General features: G+C 36.2%; 1 pseudogene; it reads right to left on the reverse strand.

The window, feature by feature from the left end:
* Positions 1–53: 53 nt before the first annotated feature.
* Positions 54–8,599, reverse strand: LOC127995428 (nucleoporin 88-like; annotated as a pseudogene).
* Positions 8,600–10,424: the final 1,825 nt, after the last annotated feature.

The following is a 10,424-nucleotide window of genomic DNA, read 5'->3' on the forward strand; positions in this document are numbered from 1 at the left end:
CGCCAATGCCCAACACTAACTGTCTCACAGCAACACACAGAGGAAAGAGTCACTTCAATATAGAAAACTCTTTATTATCAAGGACATGTGTACATGTACATACATATTACAGACAAAAAAAAAAAAACTAGTTTATACAAAAATCCCAACTATTTATTTCTTCAAGAACTTCTGAATGTGAGATGTTTGGGACAAGTACTGTCCTTTAAAGGAGCTCTACGGAGATGTGATTTGGCTCCTCTGTAGTTTCTTCTGTAGCCTGAAGACCGTTAATAACTGATGGTCAGAAACTGAAATGGTTCTTAATGTCCTTGATCTGCTTCATCATGCCAGCGATGCGCTCTCCCCTGCAGGACAGAAACATTGAACTAAGTGTCAAATACATATAATAAGTGCTAAAATGTGTTAAAAAAAAACAAAAAAAAAGAGGAACCTTCATTAACTCATTCTTATTGTCATAAGACATTTGAACATTTTACTTTTTGTCGATTCTTATTTGACTATGCATTTAAAAATATACAAATAACACACACTTTACATGTAAGTGTGTATTAGTTTTTCTTAACATTAAAATATGTTGTGTTTTGGTTGTGGGTATAATAAGACCTGATAACACAGGAGTAAGATGCTCATGGTCCTACAACAGACCTCTGTAAAGGGTCGTCTTGTACATGCTTCTCACTTTACAGAATGAAAGGTGCATACCAGCACTGGCATTTGGTGCACGTGTGAAGTGAAAGCAGGTACATACTGTTCTTTCAGCACTCCCTGGACACACCTGAGTGTGAGACTGGAGCGAGCCAGAGATGCTCCTCTATTCATCTGCTTCTTCTGATATTCCTTCTTCAAGTTCACCTGGCAACACATTACAGCACACAGTGAAACCGGGGAAATAACATGCATCCGCTCTGCTCATGCCAAAAGAGGAACATCGCCAAAACAAACTAGGCTTTAACTTGGATACACTGTGAAGCAGCATAAATATAATACTGACAGCAGCGTTAAACAGACCTGTTTAATGCCGTTGTCAAGGTGACGGAGCTGATCGTGGATGGTTTGCAGTTCCTTTCTCAAGTCCTTCTCACTGTCTGACAGCACAGGAAGTGGACTCCGCAGACCTCCCAAAACCTGTTTTACTCTATAAACACACAAAGCTTAGTTACAATAAATTATTATATTTTTTTTTTACTTAATAGGAAGTTTTGAGTTCAGAAAAAAAGGCGATTTCAATTTTTATTTATTTAACTATGTTCAAATAAAGGTGAACCTGTTCATGATGGCTTCTTGTTGATACTTGGCTTCTTCATGTTTATCAGCGAGCCGCTCCGAGCCTCGCTCAGGCTTTTTCTACAACACACGATCACATCTCTAGCATAGGCACGTGCCGCAGTAAACCACAGCATTAATGACTCTTTTGTACTGAGCCCACTGTCTTCCACACTACACTGTAATAACATGAGCTAACTGTGTTTCTGTGAACACGTGTGCTTGTGATTATTGTGATTCAGGCAATGCTGGGGTCACCTCTCTTCTCTAGAAAGAGCGAGATCCTCCAGCTGCCTATTCTTCTGGCCGCTCAGGAGCTTTACTCTGAAAAGGGGACAATAATGAAATGAATTATTTTGATTATTTGATCAATTATGATTTTTTTTTTTTTAAATAAGAAGTCGCCTAGGTTCACCAAAGCTGTGTTTATTTCATTAAAATACAGTTAAAATGTTGAAGTATTACAATTTTAAACAACTGGTTTTACATGTTTTAAAATGTAATTTATAAGTGTAATGGCAAAGCTGCATTTTCAGCAAGTCTTAAGTGTTCAGAAATCATTTTAATACACTGATTTCATATCATACGCTGCTCAAGAAATACTAATTATTAAAAATGTTGAAAACAGTTTGATACTTTTTTCAGGATTCTTTGATGAATATAAAAGTTTAAAAGAACAGCAATTATTTGAAATCGAAATCTTCTGTTCACTCTTCATCAATTTAATAAATAAATAAATAAATCTTACTGAGCCCAAACATCTAATCTTCTATTTACAATCTTAAATTACACATGCTTCACATATTTGCAGTTTATTTATTATACAATATTGATCTGATTGCGGAAGATGCGCCTTTAAGATAAAAGTATATATATATTCTTAAAAAAAATAATAAAAAAAAACAATAGGCTTTACTGCATCCTTGATAAATATATATTTGTATACACACACACGCTAAAAAAGCATATTTAAGCATCCCTTAAGCATATTTAGATGATGTAAACTACTGCTCATTAAAATAATTCTCAGTAATATCAGCTGTTAATAAAATTGATCTAAAACCAGTATAACTTGTACCTTCTCTGCATCTCTTCATCAGCCAGGCCCAGTTTGAGGATGTACTCCTCTCTGAACACTTGCGTGGCTCTGCTCAACAGCTGCAGACATTCTGGAGGAGGAGGAGACGAGTCCTTATCACCCGCCCTAAAATACACACACAAAACACAAGACTGTAACAGCCTCAATGACCGCTTCAGTAATGTCCATTCATAAAGCTGTATATTACTAACCAGTGTAATGTGATGTAAAAAACATGTTCATTGTGCTTCAGTTACATTATTGAAAATGGTAGGTGGTTTATTATTGGTTCAAGATGGTCTGCTAGCTCTAACTGGACCAGGATGAACTAACAGGTCAGGACCAGGTCTTCCAGCTGATGATCAATCTTTTAGAACCGTGTAAAAAGTTTGTTTTAATACAAGCGGTCACATTTTACCTGAGCATTAATGGATTGGTTGAGCTGCGTGCCAGGATGTTGCGAATATGCTGTTCAAAGGAGTCTTCAGCCAATCCACGCAGAGGAGAGCTTCCTGACCCCGCCCCCAGATGAGAGCAGAGCAAAGGAGGGGACGGTGGACGAATAGAGCTTCTAATTAGTCATTTAAAAAGAAAATCTTATATCATCGTATAGATATAAATAAGTAGTATGATTTAACACTAATTTTGCAGTCTTTTATTTGATAATTGCATTAAGCTATTTTACGAAAATCATGCACATTTATTTCAATTTTACGTGCAATATAATTCATTATTAGATTTCCGTCAACTCACAAAGCCCCTGAAATTCCCTTACAGACATGCATTTGGGAAACCCTGACCTAACAAAGAGGGAAGGAGCCAGAGTGTGCTTGTCACATACAGCAGAGGGAGCAGGAGACACTCGTAGGTACTCGTGATGCAGATCATGGTGGCTCCCAGGGACAGGTCTGACAAGATCCAAAACCCACGAACAGGAGCCGGCACACTGAGAGAGAGAGAGAGAGAGAGATAATACAGGAGCAGAATTTTAATAAGCAACAATAATCTACAGCGCTTACTCATCGTCCCTTAAGGTTTTCTTAAACATCTGCAAATTGGGCTTTTGTTCACAAGAGATCTGGGTTTTAACTGTCGCTTGTGGTGCCATGGCACTGAAATGTTCATTTCCTGTGAGTGTTGCTCTACCTGTTAGCGAGAGGTCTGGTGCACAGGATGTGCTCCACTATGCAGCGCTGCTCTGCTGCCAGCTCCTGCAGACTGTCTTTATCCTCCTCATCTGCACAGAAAACACACAAACCGAGTTCTTCAAATACTGTACTCCTCAATATTTAAATGTTGCAATGTAAAGGTTACACTGAACGGACTCCAGAAACTTGTTTTTTGAACCAGATGAGACCTACACTGTGTACACCGGCCTCGTGGTGACACAGAGGGTCTGAAACAGAAGATTTTTGACAAAAATGTATACTTTTATTCAGCAATGGTGTATTAAATTATTAAAAAAAATGATAGTAACAACATTTGTAATATTACAAAACATTGCATCAAATAAATGTTATTCTTTTGAACTTTCCATTCACCAAAGAATACTGAAATAAATGCATCAGTTTCCACAAAATTAAGCAACATTTTTTTTGATTTTATATATATACACACATACACACTTTTCAAAAACATAAGATGGGCTTATTGAAAATACAAAGTTAATCTCTGCCAGCAGGTGGCGCTTGCCGAACAGCAGAAATATAGCTCTCTCACACACATTACAGGTCAAAGGCTTTTAATGCTTTTGAAACAAGTGTCTTCTGCTCACCAAGGCTGCTGTAATAGTAATATTTAGAAATATTATTTCAATTTAAAATAACATTTTTTTGTGTATGAATACATTTTAAAATCTAATTTATTCCTGTGATTTTAAAGCAGAATTTTCAGCATCATTACTTTAGTCTTCAGTGTCAAATGATCCTTCAGAAATCATTCAAATCATTTTAATACGCTTGTTTTGCTGCTCAAGAAACATTTCTGATTATCATCGATGTAAAAACATCTGTGCTGCTACATATTTTTTTTGGAAACTGTGATCCATTTTATTTTTCAGGATTCTTTGATGGATAGAGAGTTCAAAATAGCAGCATTTATTTAAAATAAAATCCTTTGACACATTATAAATGTTTTACTGTCACTTTAGATCAACTGAATGTGTCCTTGTTGAACAAGAAAAAAAACTTTATAAGTAGGAGTGTAAAGCGCCAGTAGGTGGCGCCAAGTGATTGTGTTTATTTGAGTCATTTGTTCAACAGATTCGTTCAGATTGCTGATTCATTAAGACTGAAGCAAGTGCCTGTCTTTATGAATGGATCACTGAATCATTGACTTGAATTATTCAGTCATGAAACACCAATGTGTGTAAGTCACTTAATGTTAACTACTTGTTTCTTGAATAAATATAATCAATGTGAAAGTGACGTGACATACAGCCAAGTATGGTGATCCATACTCGGAATCCGTGCTCTGCGTTTAACCCATCGCAGATCAAGGGCACCTCAGTTGTGGTATTGAAGGTGGAGAGAGCGCTGTACACTTTCTCCCCCCACCTACAATTCCTGCCGGCCTAATACTCAAACTCACAACCCTTGGATTGCAAGTTCAATACTCGAACTGTTAGGCCATGACTTCCCATGTCAAATCTGCAATCGTGCTGACAGCACTCTCTCGGCCGTCTTATTTTGCTTTACTAGGTTATCAGATGTTACGAAAAGTCTCACTCACACACAAAAAGGCTGCTCAAACCTCATCTGGCGTAACCTTGTTATTGTCAAAACATTATTCATTATGAATCAACATTTACACTGAATTTAATCAGAATCATTCTCGCCAAAATTGCTCAGTTAAAACTGCTCTGAGTTTTACTCCTCCATGTCCCATGCTCATCTGGCATTATGGGAATTTAGCACCGGCCGGAGGCAATTACCAATCTGGTTCCACGTGTGCATCGCACCAGTGTACGTACTTTGTGACAGAAAATTAAAACATTAGCCTATAAATTATGAAGGCTACATTAAAAATACTGCAAACTGGTAATATTAGTTTTCTTCAAAGCCCTCTCAAAACGTTTAATTCCTGTAGGAATACAATTTAATTATTTTTAATGCTGTTTACGCAAAATCATTTGAATGACTTTTAATGCTTTTCAAAGCCCAGCAGAAACCCTGTATAATATTATGACATACTACTACATAACCGAAAGCAATTTGATTTGTATCACCATCAAAATACATATTACGATATATTATAAGTATTTAAATTAGGGTGTAGTCTCTGTGTGTGGTGAGTTCTTGTGTCACCTCGGTGTAATCTGATTGGACAGGTGAAATCTGACTCGGTAATCTCCTCTTCCTCCTCCCCTGAAGCCAGTCTGAGTGTCAGTTCCAGCTCCACACACTCAAACACATAAAGCGAAGGCACCGTCTCTGAGCCTCGGGACCATCTCTCTACTGCATGAATGCACAGAAACAGAGGGGCTCAGCATCTCGCACACTGGACAAGCTGCACTTGATGATGTGTGGGATGGATTGATTGAATTCTGTCTGTCTAACTCCTCCATCCTCCTCTTCCTCTGCCTCCAGCACCACACAGTGGTAAAGCATTCCTGATTCAGTGGCGATAACCAGGATGTTTGGGACACAAGGCAGGCAGAGCACAGCACACGCGTCATAGCCATAGTTATCTTCTGCTGCGGGGTACATGGGTAATGGGCCCATCGGCTTTGCTAAATTACGGACACTAAGAGAAAGATGGAAGATCAATTGAGCAGCTCTCTGATGGGCTTCACATTAAGAAATCATTGATTGGAACAAGGATGTTTCCACAACAAATATGCAATGTTCCCTTTAAGCTGCACCCGTGTTTGACTGCACAGAAAAAATAATATGTCGCGCACAGGACAGACATAAAAATTAGCTATGAAAGCTCTAATAAATCGGTATGTTTAGATTAATTTTTTCATATTATTTTATATTATTATAACTGTTCCGCATTATTGATGTTTTTGTAGTATTTCTTGGTAACAGTACTGTAAAAAAAAAATTCTCATGTAACCTAAAATCAAGGGTCAAATCAAATATATATAGCACATTAAAGTTAAAAGTTACACTTTTTTTGTGGAATAAAAAATGTTTTTGCTCAGGTGGCCGAAATGTTTGCCCAATAGAGAAAAGTTTTGCTAAGCAAGAAAATAAATGAGAAGGAACATTGCAATTATGTACAGAAACTAAAAAAAAAAAAAAAAAAAAAACTTAAAGGCAAATTAGGCATCTGTGTTAACATCAGGAATTACACATTTCTGTACATTATACATATTCCACATTTTACTCATTACTATAATGTGACCAGACATTTTACAAAACAAAAAAAAAAAACTCCTATTAGTCTTAAAGTCAGTATAATAAATACTATTATGTATATATTCAAAATATGTTTTCATTTTATTTTGAATATGTTTATCATATTATTATTTTTTTCCACATCACTAATGGAAAACTTAGGGAAGCGTCTGTAATTGTCATAACAATAATGTCAAAAATTTTAAACTTTAAGTAGTTTATATACTTGGAATTAGCTTTTCTTTTTATATTTTTGGTTTTCAAATGCAGTTTTAATCATTTTCTTTGAACTTTCCATTTTATTATTATCAATTTTCAATTTAGCTTTAATATATATTTATTTCAGTTTAATTTTTAAATAATAAAACAATATGAAAAAATCAGTTAGTTGCCAAAGCAAAATGTATTTAAGTTTAAAAAAAATTCACCTAATATATGTAATCTTTTGTTTTAGTTAATCAAAATCAAAAACATAAAGTTTCAGTTAATTAATTATATATATATATATATATATATAAAAAAAGGTGTTTATATATATATATATATATATAAACACCTTTTGTTTTTGACCTGAAATGAGATTCACCCATATAGATTATAACACTGTGCAACAGTGGATTTATATCATTTTAATTTTCACTTTTTTGTTAATGTGTTTTTTACCTGTGTGTGAGAGAAATATAGCTCAGAAACATCTCTCCATTCCCATACAGAACGTAGAGTGGATACACCAGCAGCTCTTTCTTCACACGCAGACCGCTCAGATGAGGAGGATCAGCCAGCGGTCCGAAGTCAAACGCCACAGCCGTCTCCCCCAGAGACGCTGCATAGGAGCGTCTAGAACAGAGAGACACCACAGCAATACAGTTATTCTGTCCATAATATATCTGTGCATTTATTTCTGAACACCTCTTTTATTTAGATCCAAGCAGATTACTGCTAGCATCTAGATACCATCTAATAAAATGAATAATACAGCAGCCAAATTATCGTCAGATTTACCCTCTTGTATGAACAATGCTTTCCTCGTCCACCTGAGACACAGATAACACTTTGGCAGGTGACTGTGGCTCATTACCACTGTAAAATCTGTGGAAAACATACATTGTTTGTAACTAACAATATTCTTCTGTCATCATTTACACAACCTCATGACTTGTTGATTTGGAAAGACACGAGGGTGAGTAAATGACAGATTTGAACACCTCCTCTGCCTGTCATTTGTTTCAGATACCTGATGGTGTTATCTGATGTCAGGAAAACCAGGTGAGGCTCCTCAGTTTGGCTGGGATACCAAGCAGCCTGTCGGAGTGTCACAGAGGGAGAACTTGTGAAGAAACGTTCAGCCACAGGAGTCGTCCTGAAAAGAAACAAAGAGAATCACATAACACTAAAGGACCTGGAATAATGCCGCTGTCCTAAAACCGAACGTACTCACTTGCAGTTGATCTGTATGCGTCCACTCTCGAACTCTGACCTCTTGCCCCAGCGCTGAGGGAGCTCCAGGACCGTCGCTCCCCGCTGACTGATGAGAGCCACGTGATCCTGCGCGGGGCTGACGAGCACCTGACACACCTCAAACAGCGGCGGGTTGATGCACAGCAGAGTCTACGGGACATCGCTCGATATTTACAAGTAGCCAGAGAAATCAACACACCTGACAGCAGCTGTTCAAAGACACTGACCTGGTGTTTAGAAGTGTCTGTGTCGCCGTCGGTGTTCAGCTGTCGCAGGTTTGTGGTGTAAAACACACTCTCAACTCTCAAAACGTAAGGTTCTTTGCTATTCTTTTGCTTGTCCCCTGAGGCTCTAAATGAAGCCTCTCTTGTAATTTACTGAAAATATCATGGCTTTTCAGCGCTTCCCTCCAGCGAACGACTCCATGTTTTCCAGTGTTTCCAGAATAATGTCGTCAGAGTGATCCACCAATAGGATCGCGCTACACGACTACAACTGTCCTGTTGCATCGCGGGATTTGTAGTTTATTAAGGCGTGTTGTCGTTTCAGAACTTTTGAACTGTTCCTTGCAGGTTTCAGACTTATGTTTGGAAAATTTTACTTAAACGATTCCGATTTATGTCCAATAATTCCTTATTCTTCTACTACTTTTTAATGAAAAGAATAAAAGAGTATAATAAGAATAAGATGTCAATTATTTCACTATTGTGTACAGCAGCATACTTCTTAAAAATGCAGATTAATTATATAGAAATTAATATTGTTGTAGTGTTCATATTGTTGCTTTTGTTTTATTTTTATATATTATTATATATTTTTTCTTAATACATGTAATATAGCCTACTATTTTTCATATAGCTGAAGCTTTGGCAGGATAATTCTCAAATTATTTCGAAAAACCCAAAATGATATTTACGTTAGGCTTATAAACAATATATACATAATATATTTGTCTTTTTGCAAAAGATAAAGAACTCGGCTTATGGACCTTTTTCACATTTTCCCAATTTCTAAGCAGTGGAAGTCATCATAGTTGGGTTAACGTGAAGAGAAGTCAATAGAAAAGTACCACAAATGTATATTTTTGCATTCCCATTTGTTTAAAATGCATAAGAAAAAACTCCAAGATAGTGTTTTCATGACATTTTTAATAAAAGTAAAAAAACATTTAGACTGATTACAGCAGTCAGAAGAGAGAACGATGTCAAATTTACTGTCCCTCCTAGACGCTGCATTAGAAACACCCTCTAGTTTTTTTGTAATTTGATGCAAAGGTAATATAATACAAAGAATAGTGTTATTAATGTAAATACATTTAAAAAAATATAACAAATATGAAAAACTTTGGAGTATTTACGACACTGATGACCGTTAAACGTGTCATCACAGTCTTGTGAAATGGTGCCATTGTAATTTATTCTTTGTATAAACATGCATGTAATATCTCCACCTTATGCAGTGTTGGGGAAAGTTACTTTTATTGCATTACAATATTGCATTACTTCCTAAAAAATAAACTAATTACATTATTAATTTTTATGGAAAGTAATGCATTACGATACTTTAGTGTTACTTTTTCTTAAAAGTAACGAGATCAGCCTATCTTAACACAAATGTTATGTTATGTTAAGCTGAAGTTATTTTTGCTTATTAGTATGGTTGATCATCGACGGTCAGCAGTGAAGACATTAGTTAATAAAATGGAATTGAATGCATAAAGGATATTTGTGTTATTTAACATGTCGTGAGTTTGGATTTGACTGTTTTTCTTCATTTTAAAGAATACTGAATCTGAGTGAGATAAATAAGTAGTCTACATGTTGGCATTTAGTCTAGAACTACAGTAACATCATGTTCACACAACGCCTCTGCACTCCTGATTTCTCTCAACATGGGGACAGGACAGCTGTCAGTCAATAAATGGGAAACAAAGTAACTGCCTTTACTTATTTGAAAAAAGTAACTGACATATTTGATCTTCTAAATTAAAAAGTAATGCATTACTTTACTAGTTACACTTGAAAAAAAGTAATCTAATAATGTATCTCATGTTAATTGCAATGCGTAACCCCCAGCCAGGGTTGCCAGGTTTCTACAACTAAACCGGCTCAATTGCTACTCAAAACTAGCCCAGTCAGGTTTCGATGGGGATAACCGGTAAAAAAATCACATTATGGTAAGGTGAAATTTTTTTTTGGTCCTGGTCAAATTTGCATTGTATGTGGTAAATATCACGTTATTTGGGTCGCTTAAACCCACGGACATGAAAAACAACCAGC

The sequence above is a fragment of the Carassius gibelio genome, chromosome A5 (genome assembly GCF_023724105.1).
Source record: "Carassius gibelio isolate Cgi1373 ecotype wild population from Czech Republic chromosome A5, carGib1.2-hapl.c, whole genome shotgun sequence".
NCBI classification, from domain to species: Eukaryota; Metazoa; Chordata; class Actinopteri; order Cypriniformes; family Cyprinidae; genus Carassius; species Carassius gibelio.